At 50.0% G+C, this 16,393-nt stretch overlaps 1 protein-coding gene and 1 long non-coding RNA gene across 17 annotated transcripts in view; one reads left to right on the top strand and one right to left on the bottom strand.

The window, feature by feature from the left end:
• Positions 1–16,393, top strand: part of CAMK2G (calcium/calmodulin dependent protein kinase II gamma) — a 165,861-nt gene that overhangs the window by 51,698 nt on the left and 97,770 nt on the right. The window lies entirely within an intron of this gene.
• LOC123374419 lies at positions 5,148–15,981 on the bottom strand. The gene is made up of 4 exons (XR_006581105.1): positions 15,211–15,981; positions 10,722–10,852; positions 9,312–9,397; positions 5,148–5,297 (listed from the first exon to the last, which is right to left on the bottom strand). It is a non-coding gene; the product is annotated as an uncharacterized LOC123374419 (long non-coding RNA).

Below are 16,393 nucleotides of genomic sequence, written 5' to 3'. Positions count from 1 at the left end.
AGTGGCTGGTAAGCTGGTCACACAAAACAAACAATAAAAGAACCTCAGCTCCCCTCCCCCTACTCACTGGAACGTTTCTTGGCTCTGTACCCAAACTAGCAGCTGAACACAGTGGTCTTGCTTATAAAATGCAGTGTAAAAAGGGGTGGCATTACAGAGTGGGCCAGGGAGGAGGTTTCAGCACTGACACTGCTGAATGCACAAGGAGGGCTCTGGGCTGGGGAGGGGGCCTGTACTGCTGGATTGCAGCATGCAGGAGCAGCCCAGCACTGCAGGGGAGGGCAGTGTGCTGCAAGAGTGCAGAACATGTATGGGGGAGCATCACATGGTAGGGCTGATGGGGGAGGGTTCTGTGCTGCAGGATGTGGTGGGGAGGGGTGACGCTGCAGAGTGCAGTAGCAGGATGGGGGCTCAACCAGTGCATGGCACTGCAGGATGTTAGGTCTGGCTGAAGGGAGTACTGGCTCTGCTTTGCAGTGCACTGAGAGGCCTGCTTGACCCATCCAGTGCTTGGTTGGGGGGGGGGGGGGGGAAGAGGTGTTTTTAACAGTAGAGGTTGGGATCTTCTACTCAGAAAAGCATACACCTTTTGTGTGTCATCCCCCGATCACATAACCCTCTGGACTGCAGAGCCCCTTCAGCTCCTGACTGTTGTTAACCAGATGTGCCCAGCAGGTGCTAAGTAACCCTTCCCTCCAACCCGAGAGACGTGGCGGAAGCCCCTCAGCCTGCCAGTCAAAAAGGGCAGTTGCACTGTCTCTGAGCAGCACCAGCATGGTGACACGGACTTCCCTGCTGAGCCAGCCCTGGAGCTGGCCCCAGCGCACACACCCTGGATCCAGGGCCCCTGTCCTTCGTGTGCCTTTCTGCTAATTGGCCCTTTGTCTGGCCATGTTTGGGGAGGGGCGAATGCGTGTCGTCTGTGTCTGTATGCTTGTGGACGATGGATGGCCCTTGCCTGGCCCCAGAGGTGGCACGGTATGTGCTGTGGCAGTGCTAGCTCCCCGCGCTGCCTAGCCTGGCCCCTGCACCCAAGGGGCTCCCTCTGGGGGGCAGAAGTTTGTTAATTCCCTGCCCAGACTGTCAAGGAGGCAGCCAGCCATTGTGAGCCATGGTGGCGGCTTTGGTGGTTAGTTGTTTGGGCTCTTTCTTTAGGCCACCAAACAGCAGAAATGGATACAGATCTTGGGTGCTGCCAGCGTGGGCCGTAAATAGCCTGCCTGAAGGGGAAGTGTTCAGAGTCCCATGACTGCCCCACCCGAATGGAGAGATTGGTTGCCTGGCATTTCTTGGGCGTTTCTGGAAGCAGCACATTCGCAGCCTACCTGAGCAGCTCCAAGCTGTGCGAGCAGCAGTTGCTTCAGCTATCGAAATAAGAATCCAAGTCAGACAGGCAGACAGAGGGACTTGTTATGTTGGTATGGCAACTACAGTAATTAGCTCGCAGGGAAGAGCAAGGCACGGAATAGGGGCGTGAGCGTGCATGAAGGCCACACTCTTGGAAGAGACGGGCAGGGTGCAGGGCTGGTGTTGCTGGGTGGGGAAAATGCAAAGGAATATCCCCTGTCCCACAAGGGGCGCTGGCTTTCTCCTGTGAGGCTGGTGGAGACCAAGCCCCTTTGCGGCTTTTACAGATGATCTACCCCCAGTTTGGTTAGTGCCCTCTGGTCCCCGTGCCCCCCCCATGCTGGGCATGTGGTGTGGATCCCAAGGTAATGGTGACATATTCCCAAGTGCCCTCTGCCCTATGGGGGCCAGCCCCCTGAGGTCATTCAACTCCCTCCCGTGTGAGTTTTTGCTTCCAGAGGCATTTCTCTTTCCCTGAGTGCTAGGCATGCTCGGACTCTGATGTGAGATCTTTACCCCAGACTTAGGATAAGAAGTAACCTCCTCACGTGGGCTCTGGGATTCATCCTCTGTGCTCCTCATCCAGGGTCACAGCCACAGGTGACCCTCCTCTTCCCTTTGAACACTGGGCACGTGTTCACCTTCTGACACACAGTCAGGTGCTCACTAGCTTGTGCCATGATCTCCCTCCGCTAAATGTGGAAACGCATTGAGCAATGAAGACACATGATCCAGTCCAGGGGTAGGCAACCTATGGCATGCCTGCCGAAGGTGGCACGCGAGCTGATTTTCAGTGGCACTCACACTGCCCGAGTCCTGGCCACCGGTCCAGGGGGCTCTGCATTTTAATTTAATTTTAAGTGAAGCTTCTTAAACATTTTAAAAACCTTATTTACTTTACATACAACAATAGTTTAGTTATATATTATAGACTTATAGAAAGAGACCTTCTAAAAATGTTAAAATGTATTACTGGCACGCAAAACCTTAAATTAGAGTGAATAAATGAAGACTCGGCACACCACTTCTGAAAGGTTGCCGACCTCTGATCCAGTCTCTGGGGATCTCTCTCCTTCCCTGTCCTGTTCCCCGCAGCATCGGGAGAGCGGCTTTAGTGTTTCCGGAAGTGCCTTGCGGGAGCTGTGAGCAAACAGTATGCCAGACGTTTAGCTTTTAAAACATGTGGGTTGCAGCTCCTCTTGGCTGCCCTGCCCTGTTGGTGGTGGCTGCTCTGGTGCCTCGGTGCCACTCGAATGGGCTGTCTCTGTGTGCTGCTGCGTTTCTTCCACCTGTCTGCCTGGGAAGATGTTTCATGCACCTATTGATCTGTGGAGACCCTATGCTGGGGTGTCCACTGGGGGTGCTTTCTCCTCACTGTCGCCCCAGCATCTCATCATCCAGCCTGCATGTGTTGCTACAGACCAGCTCTTCCCTTCTACCTTCAAGAGGGGAGCATGTCCTATGCCACAGCAATGGGTCAGGGGCTCTTGCAAATGGGATCCAGGGGTCTGGCACATGGAGAATCTGACAGTCTCCTGGGAGGTGATGGGCACAGCACCAATCTGCCCCCAGGAGATGTTGAGGAGTGGGATTTTTACTAAGTCAGAGCTGTTATACTGTGGAGCAGGGGTCTTAAACTTGCGGCCCACGAGCCTCCCCAATGTCGCCCGCGGGGCTCCAGCAGTTTTGGGGCTGGGTCTCTCCCTTGGGCCCTGGGCGCTCCCCTCTCAGGAGCCCTGGCCCCTTCCTGCAGCCCAGGGGTGGGGTGGGGCTGTGCCTCCATGCGCTGCCCCTGCCCTGAGTGCCCCTGCAGCAAATGGGATGCTGTGAGGGCGGTACCTGGGGGCAGAAGCACGTGGAGGCCCCCTGGCCCACCCCACCTTGGAGCCCCAGGTAAGCACTGTGCCTCTGACCCCCTCCCAGAGCCTGCACCTCCTCCCCCTCTCCACATTCCCCCTCCCACCCCCAAACTCCCTTCTAGAGCCTGCACCCCCTTCCCCTTCCCCTTCCCACACACTCCCTCCCAGAGCCCAACCTCTCACCCCTTCTGCACCCCAACTCCCTCCCACAGCCTGCACCCCAAACCCCTACCCCAGACCTCATCCCCCCACTCAAACTCCGTCCCAGAGCCTTAGGCAGGTGGGGGGCGGAGTTTTTGCTGAGTTTGGGGGGGGGGCAAGTTCTGGGTGGCATGAGTGACATTGGCCTGCAGGGAGGATTTGAGGACTGGCACTGGCCATAAGGTAAATTGAGTTTGAGACCCCTGCTGTAAAGTTTCTCCCAGGCAGCAGACCATCAGTGTTTTAAAAGCCCTTCACTGTAGCACACATGAACAGGATCTGAACAAATGATGTGACTGATGGGGGAACAAAGTAGGACCAGGTTGTGCAGAACAGGATAAGAAATGCCTGTGATTTCCCTGCTGTGACCCAGCGACCTCTTTGTGCCAACTGGTAGAGGGCATGGAGGTACCTAAGAGTTGCAGGGATCCCCTGGCTCTGGTGTCTATGTACTAGCCTGCAGAAGTGACATGTGAGGTCTCTAATGAAAACCTGTGTTGAGAGGTATGTGGGGATGCCATGTAAGAAGGTGTGTGTATCTATTGGCCTTAAGAACATAATTTCCTTGTCGTTAAAGGCAGGTCAGTCAAAGGGAGCATGCCTTGAGGCATACTTCTCCAACACACTTATCTCCCTGGGGGACCACTGTGTATTGTATGTCTCACAATAGAAGTCTATTAGCATACTGAGTCAAATGCTAATGAAGAGCCTGTGGAGACTTCAGAAGAAAATTAACAGGAAGAGGTAAACAGTGTGGGGAGACGCTTGGTGTTTTCAGGTGGTGATCAGACATCTGGTCTGTCCTGTAGGGGTGAAGAAGACTCCATGGGATCCTTCACCAGGACATAAGCAGTGGGTTTACTTCTTGAGAAAGGGCTCTCAGCCAGGCTTGGTTAAAAATACTGGGAAGAGCTTTGGGCAAGAGACTTCTTTAGATAGGGGGATAACTTGTCCGCTGAGCTTAGGCCACAGAAAGCCTGTTATGATTTTGTTTTATATGTGAACCTTTGTTTCCAATCATTCTGTTTGCTACCATGACTCTGGTCTCTGTTAAATAAACTTGTACGTGCTTTCTTTTTCTGAGTGCTGTGTGTTGAGCGAAGCTGTGTTCGAAGGGGAGCTAATAGGCAGCGATGTACTGTTCATTGGGGAACAGCGGGGCTGGTAATTCTGTTGGTGTCCAGTGGAGCAAGGGCTGGACAGTGCAGGGGACACTTGGTGAGATGGGGGTGTGCCTGACGCTAGCCTGGAGAGAGAGTGAGGTCTGGAGGGGAGTGCTTATGTGAATGGTAGCTGCTAGTGGTGTCAGGGAGCTGACCCCGGGCAGGCACAGACAAGGCTTCCTCATGCTAAGAGCAGGTGGTAGCAAGGTGCCTCCCCACCTTGGGTACCTGTGAGGAGTGTCACACCTACTATTTCCTGAGCTCCCATCTATGCCTCTCTGGCCTATGGCCCCTCTAGGGAGAGATCAGCGATGACTGGGGTGACATGTAGCAAATCTGTCTCCTCCCTGGAGCCTCCTTCCAGTGTTGTTTTTTAATATTAATTTATTCATACAATTAACCCAGACTGTGCTGTCAGTCTTGGTGCTGCGATTCTGCACTGATTGAGGAATTTGACCTCCTTCGTCCCCGGAGGCTCCTGGCAAGTTGCTAGTGTAGCATTCAGCGTCTGTCTGAGAGCCCGAGACATCAGTCTCCTCCTCCTCCTCCTCCAACACAATCACATTCCTTTCCCCCTACTCCTGGCTGCAGAGGATGCTCAGTATTAAGGTTCCTTCTGAAAATGGAGAGAAGGTTGCCATGTGCAGAAATCTCCTTCCTGTTTCCAGTCCACCTCCCTTCCCCACCTGAGGGGAAGAAACCTCCAGTGCATCACCTAGCAAGTTTGCTGAGAGAGGAAACAAAAATATACACAGGGGTAAGGATGCGGCTTGCGGCACTGAGGTAGACGTGTCAATAGCAAGGCTCAGGGAACACCTTTTTGGATCAATTGCTTGATCAGTCTATCTTTAGGTGCTTTATATCCTCCTCCCCTTCATTCCTAAAATGCCACACAATTTTGAATTCATCTGTCCTTGATACCCCTCTGTGGGTTTGGGAAGTGCTGTGATTGCCACCTTCCATGTGGGAGCCATGGCACAAAAAGAATAAATGACTTGTCCCAGGCTAGTGCCTGAGCCAGTGGACTATCTTTGCTCCCTGCAGCCATCTTGTAAATGGGGCTGTAGTGAGGCGGCCTGGCTCCCGACGGCCCCTGAGAGGGAGGAACCGGAACAGCCACCTCAGTGGGCGGAGCCACTGCCACCTGTTCCCGCCCCCCGGAAGTCAAGGGGCGGGACAGGAAGTATAAAAGCCCGGCCTCAGCACTCAGTTGGAGCCCAGCAGCCGGAGAGGACAGACGCTCCTGATCGGGCTCCTGCTGGACCGAGCCTGCCCCGAGCCAGGTACCCGGACGTGGATGGACCAAGCCTCCCTCGAGCCAGGCATCCTGACGTGGACCGACCGAGCCTCCCTCGAGCCAGGTACCCCGAGGTGGACTGGCCGAGCCTGCCCCGAGCCCGGTACCCCGAGGAGCGGCCCGAGCGGCCCCCTGACCCGAGTCTGGAGGAGCAGCCCGACCTAGACCGCCTTCACCACGCCGAGGAACCCATGGTGTGGGACCCCGCTGCCGAGCCCAGCGACGAGCAGGTACCCGAGGAGGGGGAGATGGAATGCAGCCCGGGGGTAGCCGAACCCTGTCCGGCTGAGGGCACGGATGTGCCCATGTCAGTGTGTTGCGGCCAGGATCCCCACTGACTGTAGCGGATCCACGCCGCTGTTAGGGCCCCGGGCTGGGACACAGTGGAGTGGGTGGGCCTGTGTCCCCCCTGCCACCCCACTCACGGGTGGCAGACTCCCCCTCCTGCCAGCACTCAGGCAGAGAAGCCGGCACTTACCTGAGCTTCCTGAGGCTGATGCCCTGCCCTGCCCCAGAGGGCCAGGGCTTATTGAACTGCTGTTGCCCTGCCCTGCCCCAGAGGGCCAGGGCTTATTGAACTGCTGTTGCCCTGCCCTGCTCCAGAGGGCCAGGGCTTATTGAACTGTTGTTGCCCTGCCCTGCCCCAGAGGGCCAGGGCTTATCGAACTGCTGTTTTGCTGCTCGCCCTGACTGAGGGCTTGGGCTTAAACTAGTGACTTTGTGTGCTCAGCCCCTGCTGTGAGGAACTGAGCCTAGAACTGCTGTGTTTGGTGCCCCGCCCTGAGCTAGGGCTTGGGCTTCTTGACTTGATTACTGCTCAGCTCCTGCTTTAAGGACCTGAGCCCTGAACTATTATTGCTGCTCAGCCCTGCCTGAGGGTCTGAGCCCTGCCTCTTGTGTGCTGCCCCGCCCTGAGCTAGGGCTTGGGGCTTACAGACTTAGACTGCTGCTCAGCCCCTGCCTGAGGGTCTGAGCCCTGCCTCTTGTGTGCTGCCCCGCCCTGAGCTAGGGCTTGGGCTTACAGACTTAGACTGCTGCTCAGCCCTGCCTGAGGGTCTGAGCCCTGCCTCTTGTGTGCTGCCCCGCCCTGAGCTAGGGCTTGGGGCTTACTGACTTTGCCATTGCTCAGCTCCGGCTGCCAGGACCGGAGCTTAGAACTGGTTCGCTGCCCTGCCCTGACTGAGGGCTGGGACTCACTGTACTAACCGTGTGCCTTCTGTTCAGCCCCTGCTTGAGGGGCCGAACCCCCAAGACCTTCAGAACCCAGAGACTGATTTGGGCCGTGTAGTAAGGCGGCCTGGCTCCCGACGGCCCCTGAGAGGGCACGGCCCCAACATCGGACTATTACAGGGGCCAAGTAGCTATTGCTCCTCTGTCTGCATGGTGCGATGTGGTATTCCTCTTTGTACAGCTCTCACACCCAACTGTGGAAACTGCCTGCTAGCTCTTCTGTGCTGTGGCTTTCTTTCCTCAGGCTTTATACTGCTGCCCAGCCCTGTAGTATCTGAGCACTTTCCATGCATAATTGATAAGCAAAAGTGCAGTCCCTAATGGACTTCAGGGAGTCTTTTTGGCCCTTTTCCCTTCTTAAGGTATAAAACAATGCATGGGAGGGGTATGCTTTGTCTGGTTTTGGGACAGGAGGGGGTAAATAGAAGACAGTTTTTGTCATACATGTTATGGCAGAAAGGCTTTGTTAGGAAGGTTTTGCAGCATTTCCTCGTGAAACTGCTGTTTACGAGTGGCAAAAGCAACTTCTTTAGTGCCATACTGGTTTTGTTGGTGCATGTTGTAGCCAGTAGAAGAGGGTACAGTGAAATGAACTCTCACCTTCCTGCCTTTCAAATCCCTCTTTGGGTGGCGGGGAGTATGACCACTCCTTGCTCTTGATCAGGTCAGCAGCCCCTTCCCTTCAAATAGCCACACAGTGTGCAGTATTGATATGCCACTGGGAGTGGTCTGATAAGAGGTGGAGGGAAATCCTATGGTGTCCAGAGTCCATTTAAACTTGCTGCTCAGTGCCATCAGAGTACTACATGAGAGACCAAGAAGCTGAGTTTGGTCAGTAGAAGTGGCATCTGCAGCTAGTATTATTTGCTACTGCTGACTTATTAATAATAACTAAGAGCATACATTTGATCCTCAACATTATGTAAGAAATCAGGGAACTTGAGGAAGTCTCTGGTTTCAAGTCCAGAGTGATGGAACTAGGTCTCAGCAAGTTTAAGGGTTCCTGAGAGTGGGAGTTTAAACGTAAATGGATGAAGAAAAGCATAGAAGACTTGGAGGTGCAAATTAGTCCCTTGCTGCAAAATCTATTTGATGCTAATTTTATTCCCGTCTTAAAGCAACTCAGAAGTTATCTTAGCAGCTGGCACAAATTGACTGTCTCCTGGATTGGCACAATGACAGCAATTGAAATGAAATTATTGCCCGGAATTTGCTTCCTCTTCTGGACTATTCCCATTCTTTTTCTCAGAAAGGTAATCTAAAATGAAGATACCGTTCAACAACAACAACCACAATTACACGTATATGTCTCGTGCGGGACGACTGGCAATACGCAGGCGGCATTACTGGGCAGCTCAACTATGTACTCTAGTTGGTATCAGGAAGAGAGAGAGACTGGTACAGAACAGAGTTGGAAGATTTCCTTGATTGTTTAATCTTTTGGATGACTTTGGCTGCCTCCACAGATAGGTACACAGCATGTGTTTTTTAATTATAACACTTAGGCCATGTCTACACTGCATTTATGTTGGCAAATTTTATGTCGCTCAGGGTTTTTGTTTTTTTCATACCCCTGAGCAACATACGTTTTGCTGACATAAGTGCTCATGTGCACAGCACTATGATGGTGGGAGATGCTCTCCCGCCAACATAGCTACCGCCACTCGTTGAGCTGGTTTTGTTATGTTGACAGGAGAGCTCTCTCCCATCGGCCTAACGCAGCTACACAAGCAATCTTACGGCTGCACGGCTGTATCGGTACAACTGTGCTTCTATACGCTTGTAAGTGTAGACATGGCCTTAGTGTGTGACAGAGTAAGTGTCAGTCTGATCTTGCCCCTTTCTAGCTTCCCTTGGGAGTATTTGGACTTTGAGAGAAAGATGGAGTTAGAGCAGTGGATGACGCTTCACATGCGGAAGCTTCACAAAATACATGTAAACTAACTTGGACCATTTTTCATTTGATTTTTGGCTAAGATGCTGTTCTGGTGTGCCTGCCCATCTACTGCCGCCCCTGAGGGTCTGAGCACCTGCACCTCTGTTAAAGCTGATAACATTTCCAGCACCTATAGCTCTTCTTGTAATTATGGGTATTATCGTAGTGCCTGAAAAGGAGGCTGTGGTAGGTGCCTACATATACTCTTGCATGCTTAACTTTTAGTCATCCCATTTTTTTGAGTATTGGCCTTCCTGGGACTTCCACATAGAGCTCACCTTCCATGGCCATCTTTGTAAGTGCAGGTTCCTGACACAATGGGAACTATCTGCTGGAAAACAAACTTCTCTTGAGCCTGAGGTTCCTAATTTGAAGAGAAAAGAGCAGAGGTTCCATTTGTTTACTGGATTTACTTGCATCTAGAGGCAGTCGCTATAAGGTGTTTTTTCAGTGGTCACTCACTCTCTGCAATTAAGTTGTTTGCTATTTTCTGGAGAAGGTGTGGGAGCAGACACATCTTCCCCCACACACTTCTGATGGGTATAAATCCTGGTTCCATTTCTTGAGGTTACTGGACCCCAGATTCACTCTGGACGCTTTGGAACTTTTAACTCTCATCTCCTCCCCGTCTCCCTAACATGAAAGGAACCAACTTACTGACAAACTTGCAACTAACAAGAGGTGGGAAATAAGTTTTAAGATGGTCCTGAGCTGAACACTAGAAAAATACCTTGGCTCTTAGATGTTGTTGCTTTGATTTTGAAAGGTTTGGGTTACCTGCCTGGTAGAAAGTTCACACATCCTGAGAGAATGGATCTTTATGGTTTGGCTCCTAGTCTGAGAAACACAAAATCCCTCCATCAGTGAACAATGTTTTTTCTTTTATTGTAATACTGCATGTGTGTTCTGACAGCAGTAGGCTTCCTGTTTGTCCCCAGAATCTCCTGTCTTGGTTCCTGTTTGCCATCTTCTTGCAGGTGTATGTTGTATTTTTTTTATGATTGCTCTGCAAAATCTCTCTTATTCTTTCTGTCATCTTAATTTTTATTCTCGTGGCCTGAAAGTCATCTAATGGCTTAGCTTTAAATGTCGCCCTCTGCTTGTGTTTGTCAATGGTGGGAATCCTCATAAGCTGGTGTGGTTTTTGTTTGTGCTTTTCCTAGGACTTTCAATCGAGAGAGCTCTTGGACAGGTGTGTGGGGATGGGATGAGAAATGTGCACATACTCTTGAAATCTCCTGGGTCAGAGTGTATATATATCCCCTTGGGGGCTGTTGGAAAGACTTTGGCTGGAAAGTGATGTTTGCGGTTACAGCTGCCTAAAGCTGTAATGAAGACCCTCTTTGCGTCTCCTGGGAGTTAGAGGCGGTCAGAGCATCCACAGCTACGGATGAGGCTGTTGGGAGGGGGAGTTGATATTGTGCAGCATATGCATAGCAGGAATGTCAGGCTGCCGTAATGCACCTGACAACTAATAATCTCTTCCAATGTTCCCTACGCCCTCCTCTCAAGTTCTCAAACCTCCACCTAGCTCCTTTTTAGGTTTATTGCAGGCTTCCAAATCATTCAGGTCTACCTTTTGGAGTCAGAAGGAAACACAACAGGGATGGTTTTCGCCTTCCTTCTCCGTCTCTCCCCTTCTCCCCCCTCACCACCCCCATCCCCACAAGCTGATTAGACACAATGACCTTTTTCATCATATCTTTTTGTCTGTGTTACGTAAACATTCCCGGTTGACAGCTCTAGACTGCTGTGGCTTGCAGATGTCCTGTGTACTGTGTGTCTGTCTGAAAGCATTCTCCTCCAGGCTCTGATGGCCCTGCAAGAAAAAGGTTCCTAATTATAATTCTCATGGGAGGCATTTTGAGCTAGTGGCTGGAGCAGGGAGGTGGGACTCCTGGTCTCTGTTCCTAGCTATGTTCTTGGACAAACCTGTTGTACCTCAGTTTCCTCATCTGTAATATTTACATATTACTTGTATGTAATGCAAGGGGACTGTGAAGCTAGATAGAAGTTCTCAGTCTTCTGAACATTTCAAACGACTGGGACTGGGGAAATGCACATGATAGTGGTACAGGAGTGTCACTGTAGTTAAGGTTACATCATGACACCCTGTTTAAAGGTTGACCTTTCTAATTTTTCGAATATTGACATGCTTCATTTGCTTAGTTGGATTTCTTTTAAATTTGGTGTGCTTCAAGAGGGTGAAGGGTAGGTAGTGACCCAAATTTGGAGTCATTTGAGCGAGGGGTTCCAGAGAATAAGCCCCCAAAAGAATAACCATTTTTAAAATAAATCCCTAGGTGGGACTTTTTGCGAAGTCAGAGACCAAACTCTTGAAGAGCTAGGAGTGAAAATGGTCTCAATCTGTTGAGTTTTACGCCCGGGATTGCATGGCACTCACTAAATCTTTGGGGGATCCGAGTTCAGAACAGTATTTAGGAAAATGTACACTTTTACACTGCACATGCACCAGTACAGAAAAGCAGCTAGAGGGTTTCCATTCCTACCATTTTATATGCTTTAAAGCTTGACTCTTGCAAGCGCTCTAAAATCTGAGTGGTTAGTCTAGCTACTTTGAAATTCAGTGTGCCTCATGGGATTGCTGGGGTAGCATTAGTGATCCAAATTTGGGGTCATATGACCAAATGGTTCCTGAGCTACAGGCTCACCCCTAACTCCCCCTTTCCCCAAAAAAGCCCTGTTTTTTCACGGCTGTGAACTCACTCTTCAAGTAACATAACTATGGATAAGTCTGTCACAAGCCCCTACCTAGGCCAAAAGGAGTTTTGGATGGCGTGGGTGGAAGATACTATGATTTGTGAGTTGTGGGTGGCATTTGTATTTTGAGGGAATGTAATCAGTCTTTGGCGGGGGGAGTGGAATTAGACATAGTGCTTCCTGAGAGATGAGGTGTATTGGGGGCAGAGGAATGGCGCCCTGGGAGAATAGGGTGAGAGGGCTGTGGGGCTGCAGTGAGATGAGGGGGGTTTGAGGAAGGGGGAAATGGGGGTGAATGGTAGGGGAGGGGAGAGGTTGGGAGATCAGATGAGGGAGGCATGACCCCTCCCCCCAGTTCTGCCAGTAAACGCCGGTCCCTGTGTGCTGCGCAACTCTGCCAGTGGCTGCCAACCCCCTGCACCCCAAGGCTATGCCACTGCATTATGTAGCTGTCCTTCACTCCAGGCACTGGAGGTTAGTTGCGTTATAGGAAGGGGGAACTAATGGCAATAGAAACGTTTGTGTATCTGGGAGTGAAGACTTCATGGAGACCGTCCCTGCTTGGTACGTGGGGGCTGGGCACAGGAGAGCAGGCTGGTTAGAGTGGGGAGTGTAATGAATGCGTCAGGGATGTTGCTGGGGCCATGTGCTCAAGTGGGGCTGGTGGGACTCTGCTTATGTTAGGGTGCAGGGGAGCGAGTTGTCTGTTAATGGGGCATTGCTGAAAGAGGGTGGGGGTCAGGTTACATGCGCAACCTCAACCCTGCTTTTCGTGCTTTACAGAAGTTTGAGTTTTGCTTAGCTCCCATGTTCTGCAAGCGTGTGACATGCCCCCAAGCAACCTTAACTGCACATTATTTCTTTTTGCCACTGAATGATTATTCCTATCAAAACATGACTATTCCAGGATATTAGGCTCCTATATGCAGCTGATGTCCATGTGCTTCTACACAGAGAGAAACAACAAGTCTTTAAAAATCCAGTTTTTCTAGGTTTGATATCACAAACCCAGATGCCTCTTTTCTCTGAGTTATTTCCTTTAAGTGGGCAAAGGTCTAAGTCTTACCTCAAATGAAAAGATGTATATAGCTTAATTTTACTCCATTCCTGGAAATTTCAAATACTTTACTTGAAATTACTGGATGTTTCTCCTGGATGGTCTGCATCAGGATCTCACTAATGAGACTTCCCCATTGTGGTCCTTAATTTCCCCACAAAGTTTGCAGAGATGCTCTTCAAACTTTATTAGAAATTACAAATTAGGAATCTGATACACCATCAAATATGAGAAGATTAGTATTTCCTTGTATTTTATTTATTTAGCAGCTTAGTTCAAAGCTGTTTGTGTTCCCAACACCACTGGCTGGAGATTATGAAAAATTGATAGAACAATGTACAGCTGATATTTTTTTTTGCTATCAGTTCCCAAATCTAATATAACTTTGTTTAACCCATTCCCTTTGGTTTTTAACTGAATGTAATATATTTGGAACATATTGCCAATATTGCTAAGATCTTGAATTCTCTCGGCCTACTCTCTCTCCTTTTGTCTTCCATACACAGTGCTTCCTGTGTGCGTGTGCGCGCATGCGTGTTCGTGTTTGTTTTTCCCCAGCCTGGTTAGCCGTTTCTAGCAGATGGTCCATATGTTGTAGTGTACAATCACTTTCCTTACACCCTGGTCTTGCAACAAGTGTCTGTTTTAACTTGACACTTGCGAGTAGTCCCATTCAGTTGAGTGAGACTACGTGTATGTGTAAAGTCTATGAAGCTGAGGGTCTGACTTTCCACAATCACTCATGGAAAAGCCCATTCTAGATAGCACCTGAAAACTGAAGGGCAAATACTTGCATTAATAATTTTAAAATTTAAATATGTTGTCTTTTTAAAACAATTTTTTAAAACAACCACTTAGTTAACTATCTGGTTATTAAGCAATGTTTTGCAGAGTAAGAGTAGTAATGAGGCTTTTTGTTAGCTTGGAGTTGCTCTTTCAGAATAGTAATGCTAAGAGAGGTAGTGTTATCTAAAATGTACAGCTTCCTGATTGCTGAACAAAAATCCAATAACTGTACTTGCTTAAAGGCAACCTGGCAAAGGGATCTCAGTATTCACTGTCCTAATGTGCACATTAAGTATAAATAAGTTTTGCCCTTCAGTTTTCAGGTACATTTGTGTTAATCATAATATTACTCAACACCGAGTTTTGTATCATTTCTACTTCACCACAAGCAGTCTATCTAGAATGGGCTTTTCCATCAGTGATTGTATAAAGTTGTGCTCTCTGCTTCATAAATTGTGGAGAAGTCCAAAAATCAAAAGATTTTGGTTTATGGCTGGAAAACATTGCATCTGACTTAGAAAGATATTGTAGAGGATACTGTACCTTAGCTTTGTGAGGTATTAGATATTAAGGGCAAATTTTTATCAGTGAGGGTAATTAATATTTGGAACAACCTAGCTAGGGCTGTGGTGGATTCTCCATCATTTGAAGTCCTTTACATTGTGACTGGATCTCTTCTAAAAGATGTGCGGTAGCTCAGCTCAGCTCAGAAGTTATGGAGGGCAGACCAGATGATTGCAATGGTCCCTACTGGCTGTAGAATATGAATTCCTCCAACCCAGGTCAGGATGTGTTGTTTAATTTATTAGCTGCAGAGTTACAATTGCTGGAGATTTGGGGGGTATGAAGGAAGGAATATTTCCTTGCTTGACAGATGGTGTGTGAAAATCTGTGAAGTTGGATCCATGGGAAAAATGACTGGCCTTCTGAACTGTTGGTAAGACAGATATTTGAACACATGGCTGCCTTTCGTCACTCCTGTTGAAGCTGTGAGCTAGTTTAGCAATCAGCAAATCTTACAAACGGCTCTCCTTGGCTTCTGAGGATTCCATGAATGCACTATTTGTTTAGTACCTTGTGCCTGACGCTGATCCCTGTGACTACCTTTTTTCTTACTTTCTTGGTTTTATGTAATCTTCCTTTATTTGTGACCACAATAAACAGGCCAATAAGATTAGAAAGAGCATTAGGAAAAGATTCAATAGGAAGCCACGCTGTATTACAGGGTATGGTGTTAGACTAGATGGGACCAAGCAGGCCTCTTCACCTCTGATCTCTCATCAGAGATTGAGTGTACTGTGTGTGGCAAGGAAGAGGGGTTTAAAAGGACCGTCTTGTCTGGTGGGGCCCTTCTCGAGTCTGGAGTTGAAGGGCTCTCTGTTGCCACCTGGAATCAGATCCATGATCCCCCAGAGCCCATATGAGTCAACCTTTCTGTGTTTGCTTGCTGCCCCGCAGGCTGAACAAGGCTCTTGCTGTTGGGGGCTGGAGCAGCTGCACACGGCCAGGAGGTGCCTTCCCTCTCAGAGCTGTGCTGGAGTTGGCCTGTTTGGTTACCCTGGAGACAGAGCATTGTGGAACGCTTTCCTCGGACCAGAAATAGTTTGCTGTACCTTGTGACTGGAGTGCTCTCCTCCTTCCCTGGTCTGGGGCCAGCCCTTGTGTGTGCTGGGAGATAGGAGTGTCAGGCCATGGCCCCGTGTCACAAGCTCTGATGCGGGTGGGGTCACAGTCACCAGCCTGGTCCCCTGCTCCTGCCCCCTGCAGTGACAGTGTAAGGTTTCAGGGGAGTAATTGCGCTTGAGTTATGTCCCCTCTGGTGTTTCAGTGGTTATGTCATATCTGTTGAGGCTGTGACGCTGTAAGCTGGCTGTCAGGGCCCAGCAGCTGAGTAGCACGTGGTGCGTTCCTACCTCTCTCTCCCTTCTCCTTTGCTCAGCTGTTTGGCCTTTAGCTTCCCTGTGTCCTTACGCTTCACAACAGGTTCTCTACAGGCGTCACTTGTTCACGAGGGCAGCATGATCCATGTGGGCAGCAGGGCCCCCGATCTGTAGGTGGAGTTGGGAGGCCCTGGGTGGGAGGGGGAAGAGTTTATCTTAATCTCTGGCCACTGAGATGAGGCTGATAGGAAAGGGTGCCTGGTGCTCTACTCATGGTTTGAATGGCATCAGGCACCCAGCAGGCGCAATGGGAGTGTGGCCTTTTCTGGAGAGAGCCTGCAGCTCTGGAGTGTTCTGCCTTTGGTGTGTCACAGCCTCCATCCCATCCCCAGGGGAGGCAGCAGTCTGTCTCGGATCCCTTTGCTGCTTGTGGCCATGGCTTTAGGCTAGTACAGTTCTCTGGCCATTTGGGCCCTGTTGCCCTCTGGAAATATTCTGCGTTCAGTTCCTTCTTTTTCAGCTGCAGTCAGGCTGTGATACTGTGCACTGCTGCAAGGCATTCTGGGTAGAGTTACACAGAACTTGGGAGTCTCTTTTCGGAGGGCCTTGCATCAATATTTTTATCTCGTGTCTTCTCCTGAGGTCCCACCCATTGAAGTGGGGGTACAAGTGTGTCTACACTCCACCCACCCATCACGGTTTCACATAGTTAACCCCAGCCTTCCAGGGGAAGAGCTTTCAGTGCAGTCTGGAAGCAGCAGGTTACCTTGCAGCTGCTTTGCACAACTTTTGCTGGGAGGGATACTGATACAGGCAGAACCAAGCCACTCCTTTATCATTACAGGGCCCCTCCAGGCATTCCTGCTTTCTGCTCCTTATTTTGGGGGTGATTCTGAAATGGAACAGTGAAAACATC

The sequence above is a fragment of the Mauremys mutica genome, chromosome 7, assembly GCF_020497125.1.
Source record: "Mauremys mutica isolate MM-2020 ecotype Southern chromosome 7, ASM2049712v1, whole genome shotgun sequence".
Lineage (NCBI taxonomy): Eukaryota > Metazoa > Chordata > Testudines > Geoemydidae > Mauremys > Mauremys mutica.
The sequence above is the reverse complement of the archived record's forward strand: the minus strand, read 5'-3'. Positions and strand labels throughout refer to the sequence as shown.